Here is a 12710-nt window from a genome sequence, read left to right on the forward strand (position 1 = left end):
TGGGGTTGGGGGTTTTGGGGGGTTGGGGGGGTTTGTTGGGGAGGTAAGGAAATTAAAAACGTCATTTTTGCACTAACCATGCAAATTTAAAAGATAAACCGTTTAAGTGTTTTAAAAGAATCTTCTCTCGAGAAGCCCACCAAGTCAAAAATTTTCACAAAACAAGTTAGTAAATCTGATAAAGTACAAAAAAGCAAGCTATTCTGTGGGTGAAATAGTTGCTTAAAAAATGAAACCCCATACAACAGTTGAGTTTGTAATTTTATTTGCATGTTCCGAAATTATAAAAATAATGTTTGGGGAAGTCATCGAAAAACAAGTAAAGAATATTAATCCAATGTTCTCGGGATTGCAGCCAGAGTGAGTGTTGCTGTGCTGAGCTTTCGTTACCATACAGCGGCAACATCTTCAGAGCTATGTGTTGGAGTGTGCTGGTCGTACAATTTATATTGTTGTTTTTAAGAATCGCTGTGTTTCTATTGGTTGTTCTTGTTGGCCAATGGCGTGCTCTGATTTTGCTGGTGGAAACTGCTCTCTGATTGGCTGATGGTTCTTTTCGTACTGAGAAGCTGAATCCAGATGTCAGGTACATGATAACCTTCGTCTCTGTTGATGGATGGCTTGTATGTACGGATGACTAGAGATTCATGAAAGTAAACAGTTCTGGGACAGGAAAATACATGAATCTCTATTCATCCGTACATACAAGCCATCCATCAACAGAGACGAAGGTTATCATGTACCTGACATCTGGATTCAGCTTCTCAGTACGAAAAGAACCATCAGCCAATCAGAGAGCAGTTTCCACCAGCAAAATCAGAGCACGCCATTGGCCAACAAGAACAACCAATAGAAACACAGCGATTCTTAAAAACAACAATATAAATTGTACGACCAGCACACTCCAACACATAGCTCTGAAGATGTTGCCGCTGTATGGTAACGAAAGCTCAGCACAGCAACACTCACTCTGGCTGCAATCCCGAGAACATTGGATTAATAGTAGACGTCAGCAAAGCTTCAAGATCATATTAAGTAAAGAATATTCCCGTCAAGCAATACTATTAGTGCACGCATTCAAGATATGTCTAATAATATTGAATCTCAAAGTATAGAATTAGTTCATCAGGTTGAGGTTTTTTCTATGCACTTGAACGAATCAACTGACGTCACAAATCAAGCAGTTACTAGCATTTGTCAGATTCTTTCGTGATGAAAGCATTATTGAACAGTTTCTGTTTTGTAAAGAGCCCTCCCAAACAACTAAGGGACAAGATATATTTGATTTGGTAAGTAATTATTTTGATGCAGCAGGTTTGTCATGGAAGTCTTGGATTGGATTGGATTTTGAGGTTAACGTCCCGTTCAGCAGCGAGGCTATATGAGACGTGGACCTACTGATTGACGTGAAATCCGAACCTCATGAGCTCCCGCCAGGAATTGAACCCGGGTCACCCACGCCAAAGACACGTACGCTCATGGAAGTCTTGTTTGAGTATTTGCACCAATGGCGCTCCTTCTATGACAGGTCCCGCAAAGAGATTTTTGGTATTAGCAAAGCAAAAGAGCACGGAAATAATATTTTTCACATTGTTTTCTCCATAGAGAGGCACTTGTTTGATATTCATTTGTTTTTGAACTTGCAGAAGTATTAAATCAAATGGTAACAATGGTTAATTACATAAAAGCAAAGCCTCTTAAAACGAGATTATTTTCAGATCTATGTTCTGCAATAGATTCTGAATGCACTCAGTTGCTTAATCACCAGGGCCCGGATCTGGTTGACCTAAAATTTTCTAAAAAAGTGACCTATAAAATGACAGTAAAATTCATGTAAAATGACCCTAAAATTCACAAAAATTGACCTTAAAACTTGTTTTTTAAAATGTTTATTTCGTTAACATTAACATTTTTTGAATATCTATTGGATTTTAATTACCATATCTCACTCATTTTCAAAAGTGTTGTTTCAGTTAGTTGCAGTCCCTTGTACGGCATTGTATGTACTGAAGGAATCAATTCACTCCCGAGTTGAAACTAGGAAGCACACTTGAAGAATATAGAAGTTCGCAAGTGTAGACTGTATAGACAAGAATAATAGATAAACACTCTGTTTAAAATCTTTGTATGTCTTCTGATTCTTTTTGTAGTTATTCACTTGATTACATCCTTTGTGGTCAACAACCCAAACCATCTGTTTGGCCACCTACCAACCCTTACCCCTCGTCAACCAGCTGCAGCTGGCTTCTACATAAGGGTTTCTAGGAATGCAGTTTTCAACCCTAAGAGACAGGAAGCAGGAAAAGAGATAACTTCTTATTTTTCAAATAAGTAAACAGTGTTCATTTTAAGATGTCCTTATGTAGAAGGAAAAGACTAAAAGGACCGTAAGTGACCTGAAAGTTACCTTAAAACATTAGAAAATGATCTGAAACTTCAAAACAGCAAAAAGTGACCAAAAGTTGACTCTAAAAAAATATGCTTTTAGAACCTTGAGTTGACGGATAACATTTTTATTTGAACTTGCCTTGTCCTATGCGTAACAGGAAAAAGTTGACTTGTCAACAAGATCCGGGCCCTGTTAATCACACAGAAGTGAAGTGATTGTCTTATGGTAAGGTATTGTCAAGGTTTTGTGAACTTAAAGAATAACTTCTCCTGTTCTTTCTATCAGAAGAAAATGAATCATATGCCGATTTCCTTAGTGTTGATTCTTGGTGCAATAAAATTGCTTCTTTTGCCAACACATTCCAAACAATAAATGCACTGAACAAAAGTATACAGGGAAATCCTAACCTCAAGTGACAAAATTTGCTCATTTAGGGAGAAACTCCCAGTTTGTGAGGACAGAATTAGAAAACAAAACAAATGCGACATGCTTGAGCTTAGAAACTGATGTAAAATCGACACAAACCTCTCAATACTCATTTCAGACACATTGTCTTTTTTGTGTGTACCAATGTTGAGAAGTATTTTCTACGTTTCAGTTCATTTTGTTTGACTTGGTGAGGAACCCCTTTGCGACTTCTGGCCTACAGTCAACAGAATTAAATGTCTAGGAAGAAAGTGAATTGGTCGATGAGAGGAATGACTTAGGGTTGAAGCTCCAGCACTCACAGCAAGACATGGCATTATTCTGGATTTCTCTCCGGAGAGAATGAACCTACTTTAAAATAGTATTACATGAACTTGTGAATCGACTCTGCCAACTGTGTTTCCGAATGAACACACAGCACAATGTAAAACAAATACACACTTTCAACCTCATGTTTTATTGAAAACAGAGATTTTGACATAGACGATGAAAAGTGGATTTCCTTTACTACTTGTCATAGGAAGGGAGCTGCCGGTGGATTAGCAAGTCTGGTTTAACGTTTTATGTTGAATTATACCAGATGAAAGAGTAATTAAGTTAGCCTGACTTCTGCACCGGGCCGTAACTTGTGAGGGACAGGGGGTAACTGCCCCTCAAGGAAAGCTCCCTGCCGTTCGAGGGGACCTACTTTAAGACAAAAATTTTTTACTCCATATACGATATGAACTCGAAATTATAAATGAAGCATCAAACAGGTTCACTACATTACATAAACAAAACAGCACACAAAAGCACAGGCGTGCGCAACGTGGGTGTCATGGGTGCATTGGCACCCCCCATTAGGCAAACTTTTGTTTTTATGTAGAATTATTACAAACTGAGAAGAGAATGACCTACATTCTGTTTCAGAAAATCACATTTAACTTCCGCTTGCCAAATATGACGTTAATTTTATAATAGTTAACAGTACAACTATTTTTTGTGAATTAAGAAAGATAAAGAATGTATGCGCTATGTTCGTAAGGTGTAATGACTGAATGTCAGATATCATTGAATGTCAGAAGAAGAGGTGTTTACAAAATAATTGCGTGTAAATTATTTCCCGTCTGCGTGTGTTCCGTGCGTCGCCGACGGGGTAGCGGGTGCAATGACGCTATCTTTTCTTAGGGGTAAGGGGGTGGACGACATTCCATATGGGGGTACTTTAGATCTGGCACCCACATTCCCAATGTCCTGCGCACGCTAATGCACAAAAGGTAAATAAAACAAAAAGTAGTCGTTTGTCCGTTTCAGTAAAAATGTCTACTATTAGGGGTCCTAGAAATAATATTTATTCGTATGGCTTTGAGATTTGTCGATATTATCCCCTTAATTAATTTGTCATGTATGGAACGGTCCCAGGGGTTAACTAACGGCTCCATAGACCTTGCCGTGCACGAGGGCCCACAGGATTTGGGGACCCATAAAGAGTAAGAGAAATATGGAAGGAGGGGGCCCAAGAATTAGAAAAACGATTTTTCTGGGGGGCCCAAATACGCGTATTAAATGCTTGCCCCACCAACTTACGGCGCTGCTTCTGCAAATGCGCTGATAACGTAAGAACAACTTTTAAAATCTTCTTACTAATAGAATACGTTATGGAAGGCAGAGACGTTCCTTGTGACAGAGGGACGAAAGTACAGGTAATCCATGGCCTTCATTATAAATACTATTCCCTTGAAAAGAAAACTAGAAGAGCTTTTTTTGTTGCTCGTGTTAGTGCTCCTGTAAAGGAAACATGATATTTACTTAAACCTGATAAGACAATTGCGACACGCAATTTGTTCAAATAACACTGGCCGACATCAGCTTAGTTACAGAAAGAAAAACCTCTGATTCTGACTAATTTCAGGATGCTGAATTCGAAATTGATAACCGTTTTACTACATTAGCTCGTATTTTGGCGTAATGCATTGTTGCAAATTTTGCCATTTTGTAGGGAAGGCTTCAGTTGTCATCGAAGTAACCGGTCTGATAATGCTATAGGAGTAAGAAATAAATTAGATTTCACTCAGTTGGCGAAAGATAGGACCCCCCTTGTTGTTGGCATATATATATAACAATGAATATCGGGAGGACGGGGATGATTGAAATGCTTGACACTTGTGTTCCTCCCCCTCCTTTGTTTGTTTCTAGACCACTGAAACCGGTTTAAAAATTAGGGTCTATGTGGCAACAATGAGCGGCACGATGACGCAGGCGAAAAAAAGCGTCTCTCAGTCTTGCTCTTATGCATTGCAGTAAGTAATCTCTCAAGTGTATAAGTATTTTGTCGTGAGAATTGACTTGGAATTTTTAAGTCAGTAACTTCAGTTTTATTTTATCGTATTTTTAGAACTGTTTGTCTGTGTCTTCAGTATCTTTTAGTGATTTTATTGAATAAGTGGTTGTGCTGTTGCTCTAAGTTTCGCTTTCCTGTGCAAAATGTCAAGTTCTTCCCGCAGAGGATGTAAAACCTCACCGGACAGATTTTGTTATATCTGTGGCGTATTTATGGTCAAGTCGCACATTAGATCGATAAATGATGACGTTAGGAGAGTATATTATTTTTTATTTTGGCTGCAAGATCGGTGATCAAGATAAAAGCTGGACCCCTCATGTGTGTTGTTTGATGTGCTATGCGACTCTGACTGCCTGGCTTAAAGGAACCAAACGAAGGATGCCTTTTGCTGTTCCGATGATATGGAGAGAACTCCGGAATCGTTATGATGATTGTCCATGACGAATACAGCAGGAAGTAACAAGAAGAAACAACGTGCCATCGAATACCCAAATTTGCAAACCGCGATCAGACCAGTGCCCAATGGAGAAAATTTACCTGAACCTACTCCTCCGAAAGATTGGGAAACTATCGATATTACAGCGCCTACAGGAAGCGATGAGGACACCAACTCTATATCTGCAGATGAAGATCCGAGAGCCAGTTCCTTCCACGTAAAAGATGAGCCTCACTTCATCCTACAACATGAGTTGAATGATTTAGTGAGAGAGTTACAACTTTCGAAAGAGAAAGCTTAACTTTTGGGTGCTAGACTCAAAGAGTGGAATTTACTGGCTCCTGGAACTACTTACACTTACTACAGGAAAAGGAACGAGCCCTTTTCAGAATACTATAGAATGAAAGTTCCATTTAAGTGTGCACGGACATCAATGGTCTGATGAATGAATTAGAAATTCAACTGATCCATCCGATTGGCTTATTTTCATACATTTGTCTAACACGTGTAAGTACAATTTGAAAGCAGTTTTACTTCATAACGGAAATAAGTTGCCGTCTATTCCTGTGGCACACTCTGTTTCGATGAAAGAGACTTACGAGAATCTCGCACTCATTTTAAATCGTATTAACTACAAATAATATGGTTGGCAAATTTGCGGAGATTTGAAAGTTATTGCAATATTACTTAGTCTGCCTGGTGGATTTACAAAGTATGTTGTTTCTTGTATCTTAGGGACTGAAGTTTCACACGAAAACATTTTTCATAAAAAGAATCCCCCCCCCCCGCAGAGAGACATTTAAGCCCAGTACGAACAGTGTCAAGTATGAGCCTCTGATCGATCCAGGCAAGGTGCTGCTTCCATCTCTTCATATTAAGTTGGGCCTCTTGAAGAATTTCGTAAAAGCTATGGACAAAGAAGGTGAAGGATTTAAGTATCTTTGACAGTGTTTTCCAAAACTAAGTGATGGTAAATTAAAAGGAGTTTTCATAGGACCTGATATTCGCAAACTTATCCATGACGAATTTTTTGAACAGAGTTTAAACGACAAAGAGTTAAATGACTGGCGTGCTTTTGTTCAAGTTGTAAAAGTTTTTTGGGAGGCAAAACTAAAGCTCAAAATTACGACGCTCTGGTGCAGCAACTTCTGGTAGCATATGAAGCTCTGGGATGTCGCATGTCTTTGAAAATCCACTTTCTGCACTCCCACCTCAACTCCTTTCCAGAAATTCTTGCAGATGTAAGCGACGAAATGGAAGAACGGTTTCACCAGGATGTCGATGGAAACTCGATATCAAGGTCGTTGGAACCCTGCAATGATGGGGGACTATTGCTGGACGGTGAAGAGAGAGAGCCCAACATTTCATAAATGAAAAAAGTAAAGCAGATGGTGTTATTTGCAGCTCTAAACATTAGACTTTATAAATTACTCTGTGTATGTAAATGCTAATAGGCCTACACTAACAGAATATATATAGCTTTTTAGTGCTAATACACAAACCGAATATATAGTTTTTTTAACTGGTTTGATTCAATAAATTAATTTTAAGAATTTTTAAAACTGAATGTCGTTCTTGACCAACTGTAGAAATGAAGTTGATTCACTTTCGGGACGCAAACAACTAATTGCCGGTACACTTCATGATAGCTCATTTTCCCTATTTTGGTAAATCTGGCTACTATGCGTTACACACAAATGCGAGCAAATGTAGTAAAATGGATATCGTGTTCATATTCAGGGACCTAAAATTAATCAGAATCAGTGAGTTTTGTTTCTGTAACTTTTCAAAAGTTTAAAAACGTTGGCCTGTGTAATAAGAATTCTGTACGCTGAAATAAAGCGCGGAATACTTGTTTTCAGAAAAAATGTTGGTAATTTTGAGAAACCGTCAATAATAAGATTCTGTATTCAAGTCTAACTAAGTAAGCGTTTCTTGTCATTAATACAATAATGTCTGTATGTATGCGGTTACATGCAATATGCAACATTAGCCACATACGTAACAGGATAAAAATATGTAGCTTACAAAAATAAAACTAATCTACTGAACCGGTGGTATTAAATTTAAAAACACATCTTTATCCAACACGGAAAAATATTCTGGATCCATTGTGTTACATAATTCACAAAAGTTTCCATTACAGATTAATTATCAATCTCTAATATTATACCCATTTTGTGTAACGTATATACCACCCACTTCAATAAAAAGTTCTTAAAGTTTTTTTTTTGTAATTATTAAACGTATTTAAAAACACTACTTTGTAAACCTTAAGGACGAGATGAATAAAGAAAGAAAAAAATGTATAGTCTTTGGAAGTGTAGAATGCGGCAGCGTGTTGCCAGAGATCTGCTACACGTATATACGGAACAAGATACTTTGTATGACGTGATTCATTGTGACCGTATTGTCGAATGGGTCTGCTTCCCGTAACACGAAGCAGTTGAATGAAAGAGACAATACCGTGTGTGTCAGTCGGACGGCTGTTCAGATGCATTACGGTACACTCCGCATTTAAAAAATTGCTACAGCTAACGCCGTGAAGTTAGATCACCTAATACACACCTTCTTATCCCATAAACGTGTCTGGTAAAGAGACCTCATTCTCTCGTCCTTTCTTCTCTACCATATTGAAATCAGCTAACAACATGAGCGCAATTCTAATTTCAAACTACACATGTATTAGTATCGATAGAATGAAATAATAAAACCGAGACGAAACAAAATTCATAAGTTGATGTAGGGAGAAACTGAAGCACACATAATGAAACATTGAAAATGGATGTCTTATTACACAGAAATTCAGAAATGATGGAGAGAGAGAGAGAGAGAGAGAGAGAGAGAGAGAGAGAGAGAGAAGCAAAGAGAAGAAAAGAAAGAAAAGGGAGAACAGATAAAAATGTGGAATTTAAACAGTAGGATAAAAATGATCGATCTGGCTCAGCATTGAACAACTCACAAGCCCCTGGGAAATTGAGCACCTTACACCGTGAACCCACGGTCTTTTACGACCTCCATTTTAGGGGTGTATTCGTTCTCTTTTATGACCACTTTTTAGGGGGTGTACTCATTCTCTTTTATGAGCATATTTTCCAACCTCTATTTCACCATAGCAGAAATTACATAATTTTTTTTCAACCCCTATTTTTAAGACAATGAATACCTATGTAACATAGCGATTGGATACGCTCTTTGAACCGATTTGGATGAAACTAGGCATATGGGGGTTTTCGACCATGCTGAGTACGAATATCATACATTTAGCAATAGGTCATCAGGTACTACATGTCCCAAAATTAGTGGTCATCGAGGTCAAAGGTCAAAACTCGAAAATGGATCCACATATTGAGGTGCTGTTTCCACATTTAGTAATAATATTGCTGAGATTCGGATATTATATTAAATCGCTCCATTTTTTTTGCTGTTTATCTAACTTTTAGAATATTGTAAAATCGTTAATGCTTGCTGTTTTATCTTAATTGCTGTCTTCCAACTATAGAACACCAATTAGTGTTTTTTCTAATAACCTATTATTCTTAACGATCAACAATTATTCACTGTAACGCTATATTGAAAGCAAAATTCTTCTCGGAAAAAATCAGGTGTTTGCAAGGAAAAGTAATTGGGGCTGTTCCCACTATAGATCACCAAAAGTGTTTTTCCCAATAACGTAATCTTTCTAAAGCTGTAAATAGAAAAAAAAACGGAATTTTACTTTGCAAAATCCGCACCGAAAATTTTGAACCGAAAGATATGCCGTATTAACTAGCTATGTATTATTTAAGCAAAACGAAGGGCTAAATTTGAGAAAGCGAACATGGACCATTTTACTCAAATTTGGATAGAGTATTTATCTTTGTATGAACCAGAAAAAAAATGAAGAAGATCCGTTTTAACTAGTTCCATATTTTTATACCATTTTGTACTACTCCAATAAACGAAGGAATGCCAACCAGAAAAAAAGAAGTGAAGATTAGGTGGATTATTTTCTTTTGTACCAACTGGAAAAGAGAAGAAGAGCTACATTAACTAGCTCATTATGTACTGTTTAAACAAACGAAAATTGACCATTATGTAACTTTTGAAATACTGAAATGTTCTATTTTTGTATCAATCAGAAAAACCCGAAGAAGGATCATTTTAACAACTTCATAATTTCGATGTTCTACTTTTTATACCAACGAGAAAAAATGAACTAGCTGAATATTTAAATATACGAAAGAATAAATTTAAGTGACCTATTCAATTTTGTACCAATGAGAAATGGCTCAACAAAAGGCGAAGAAGGACTATTTTAAACAATGGAGTATTGTACCATTTTGGAGTTTTATAATTTGTGTCAACTCTAAAATCAATTAAACGAAGTAATGCACTTGAAAAACCGAAGTTGAGTATTTTATACCATTTTGTATTATTTCAACAACCAAAGGAATAAGCAAAAAAAGGATTATTTTATATCATTTTAAACTAGTCTAATAAACGAAGGCATAAATATGAGCGAGCTATTTAATTTAACGAAAGAACAAAATTGTACTAACTAGAAAAAACCGAAGAAGGCCCATTTTAACTAACTTAGAATTTCTGTACCTTTTTGTACTATTTAAACAAACGATGGAATAAATTTAAGTGACCTATTCAATTTTGTACCAATGAGAAAAGGCATTTAACTGGCTCAGAATTTGAGTTGTCTATTTAGTTTTGTACCAACCTAAGAAGAAGGGCGAAGAAGGACTATTTTATAATTTTACTACTGAAATAAGCAATGGAGTATTTAGTTTTGCACCATTTTGGAGTATTCAAATTAACAAAGGACTTATAATTTGTGTCAACTCTAAAAACGGCCATTTTGTATTATTTCAACAAACAAAAGAAAAAGCAAAAAAGACCATTTTAAACTATTTAAATAAACGAAGGCATAAACATGAGTGAGACCAGAGAAAAACCGAAGAAGGTCCATTTTAACTAACTGAGAATTTCTGTACCTTTTTGTACTATTTAAACAAACGATGGGTTAAATTTGAGTGACCTGTTTTTTGTACTAACCAGAAAAATCGAAGAAGGTACCTTTATACTAGCTCAATGAACGAAAGAACAAATTTGAATGTTCTACTTTTTATACCAAACAAAGAAGAACCATTTTGTACTAATCAAATAAACGAAAGAAAAAAGACCAATTTAACTAGCTCAGAATTTATATACGTTTTGTTTAGGTGTCCTACTTTTTGTACCAGCGTGAAATGTCTTTTTAACCAGCTCAGTAGTATTCAAATAAACAAAAAAAAACGAAGGATCATTTTAACTAGTTCAGAATTTCTGTACTTTTGTGCCATTCAAACAAATGAAAAAACCAAGCAGGAAAAGAAAAGAATTTGTACTGACCAGAAAAGGCGAAGAAGGATCATTTTATACCTTTATGTGCTATTTAAATGAACGAAGGAATAAATTTGTATGAGTCGGAAAAAGCAAAATGTACCATTTTATATCATTTTGAACTAGTCAAATAAACAAAGGAATAGAGAAAAACCGAAGATGGATCATTTTAACTAGCTGAGTATTTTATACCATTTTGTACTACTCAGATCTTTATACCATTTTGTGCCATTTAAAGAAATGAATATATACATACGGATGTTCTATTTCCTTTTGTATCAACGAGAACCATTTTTAACAGGCTTAGATTTTTATGCCTTTTTGTAATATTTGTACTAAACAAAGGAATAAATTTGTAATAACCACAAAAAGCGAAATCTCATTTCCAGGCCATGTTTTACTATTTAAACAAACGAAGAAAGCGAACATGAACTCAGAATTTTATATCATTTTGTAATACTCAAATTTGGATGGATTATTTAGTTTTGTACCATGCAGAAAAAAGGAAAACAAAGGTATAAATTTGCACTGATCAGAAAAGCTAAGACATTTATTGGGGTGTCCTATTTCCTTTTGGACCAACGAGAATCATTTTTAACTGGTTTAGAATTTTAGGCCTTTTTGTAAAATTTGTATCAAATCGAAAAAAGCAAGGAAATACCATTTTTAAATAGCTCAGCATGTTATAACTTTTTGTGTTTTTGGTCTACCCAATTTCTTAACCATATTGTACTATTTAAACAAACAAAGGAATAAATTGGTGTGACCTATTCACTTTTGTTACAAGCAGAAAAAGGAAAGAATAAATTTCGGTGACCTAATCAGTTTTGTACTAACCAGAAAATTTGTTGGTTTTTGTGCTCTACAAATAAACAGAGGAAAAGCAAAGAGAGACCATAACCTTTATACAACAAAACAAGCTTCTTAGCCCCACTCCAGAAATTAGAAAACAAATTCTCTCTTCTACGGTCTTCGGCAGCAAGATTCGATTCTCTCGATCTTCTGCTTTATCCGGCAACTCCAATAAGCATCTGTAAATATTCTTTGATGTGTAAAATTGGATCCTCTCATCAGTATAGTGGTTAAAGATAATTGCTTCCCATCTCGTAATACCCTGTAAACGCTTGTCTGAACAATGAAGAAAATCAATTACATAGTTGTAAATTTTAATGGAAGAATTACCTGTATTCTATCTAAGACAATCTACACCCACGGAATCATCGTTATTACAAGTTCTGAAATTTTTCTATTGGCACATCCTAGTACTTCTTAATTATATCTCCCAAATACTGTACATCTCTTGCCCATTTAATTTAGCCTTAAATCTGAGAAATTGGATCGTATAAATGTGTTCGCAGAATGGCGGTGTAATTGTTATCTTTACTTAATAACTTTCTTAGAGATCATTATTGCTGGTAGACTACAATGCACCTTTAAAACCTACTCTCATTCGAAAAATAAACTGCACTATTACAGACTATTATAAGTACAGTATCGAAGTCTACTCCAACTAAGCATAAGGAGAAAGTAGTATTTTTTTTTGCCATAATGGATTTTTCTGTATGTATAGCTTTATTGTGAGAAAAACCATTTGTTATTCTTTTTCACCAAGTTTCCAAATACCGCGAGGTCCAACAGATAGGTATCAGGAGATACCGCAAAAAGGCCAGTTTTACCACATCGTGTAAAGCAACCAAGTAAATCTGCAATCTGGATACTTGGCCTGAACTCGCACACATGATTCCAAAACTTTAATAACTCATCCA

The sequence above is a fragment of the Thermobia domestica genome, chromosome 4, assembly GCF_964235325.1.
Source record: "Thermobia domestica chromosome 4, izTheDome1.hap1.1, whole genome shotgun sequence".
NCBI classification, from domain to species: Eukaryota; Metazoa; Arthropoda; class Insecta; order Zygentoma; family Lepismatidae; genus Thermobia; species Thermobia domestica.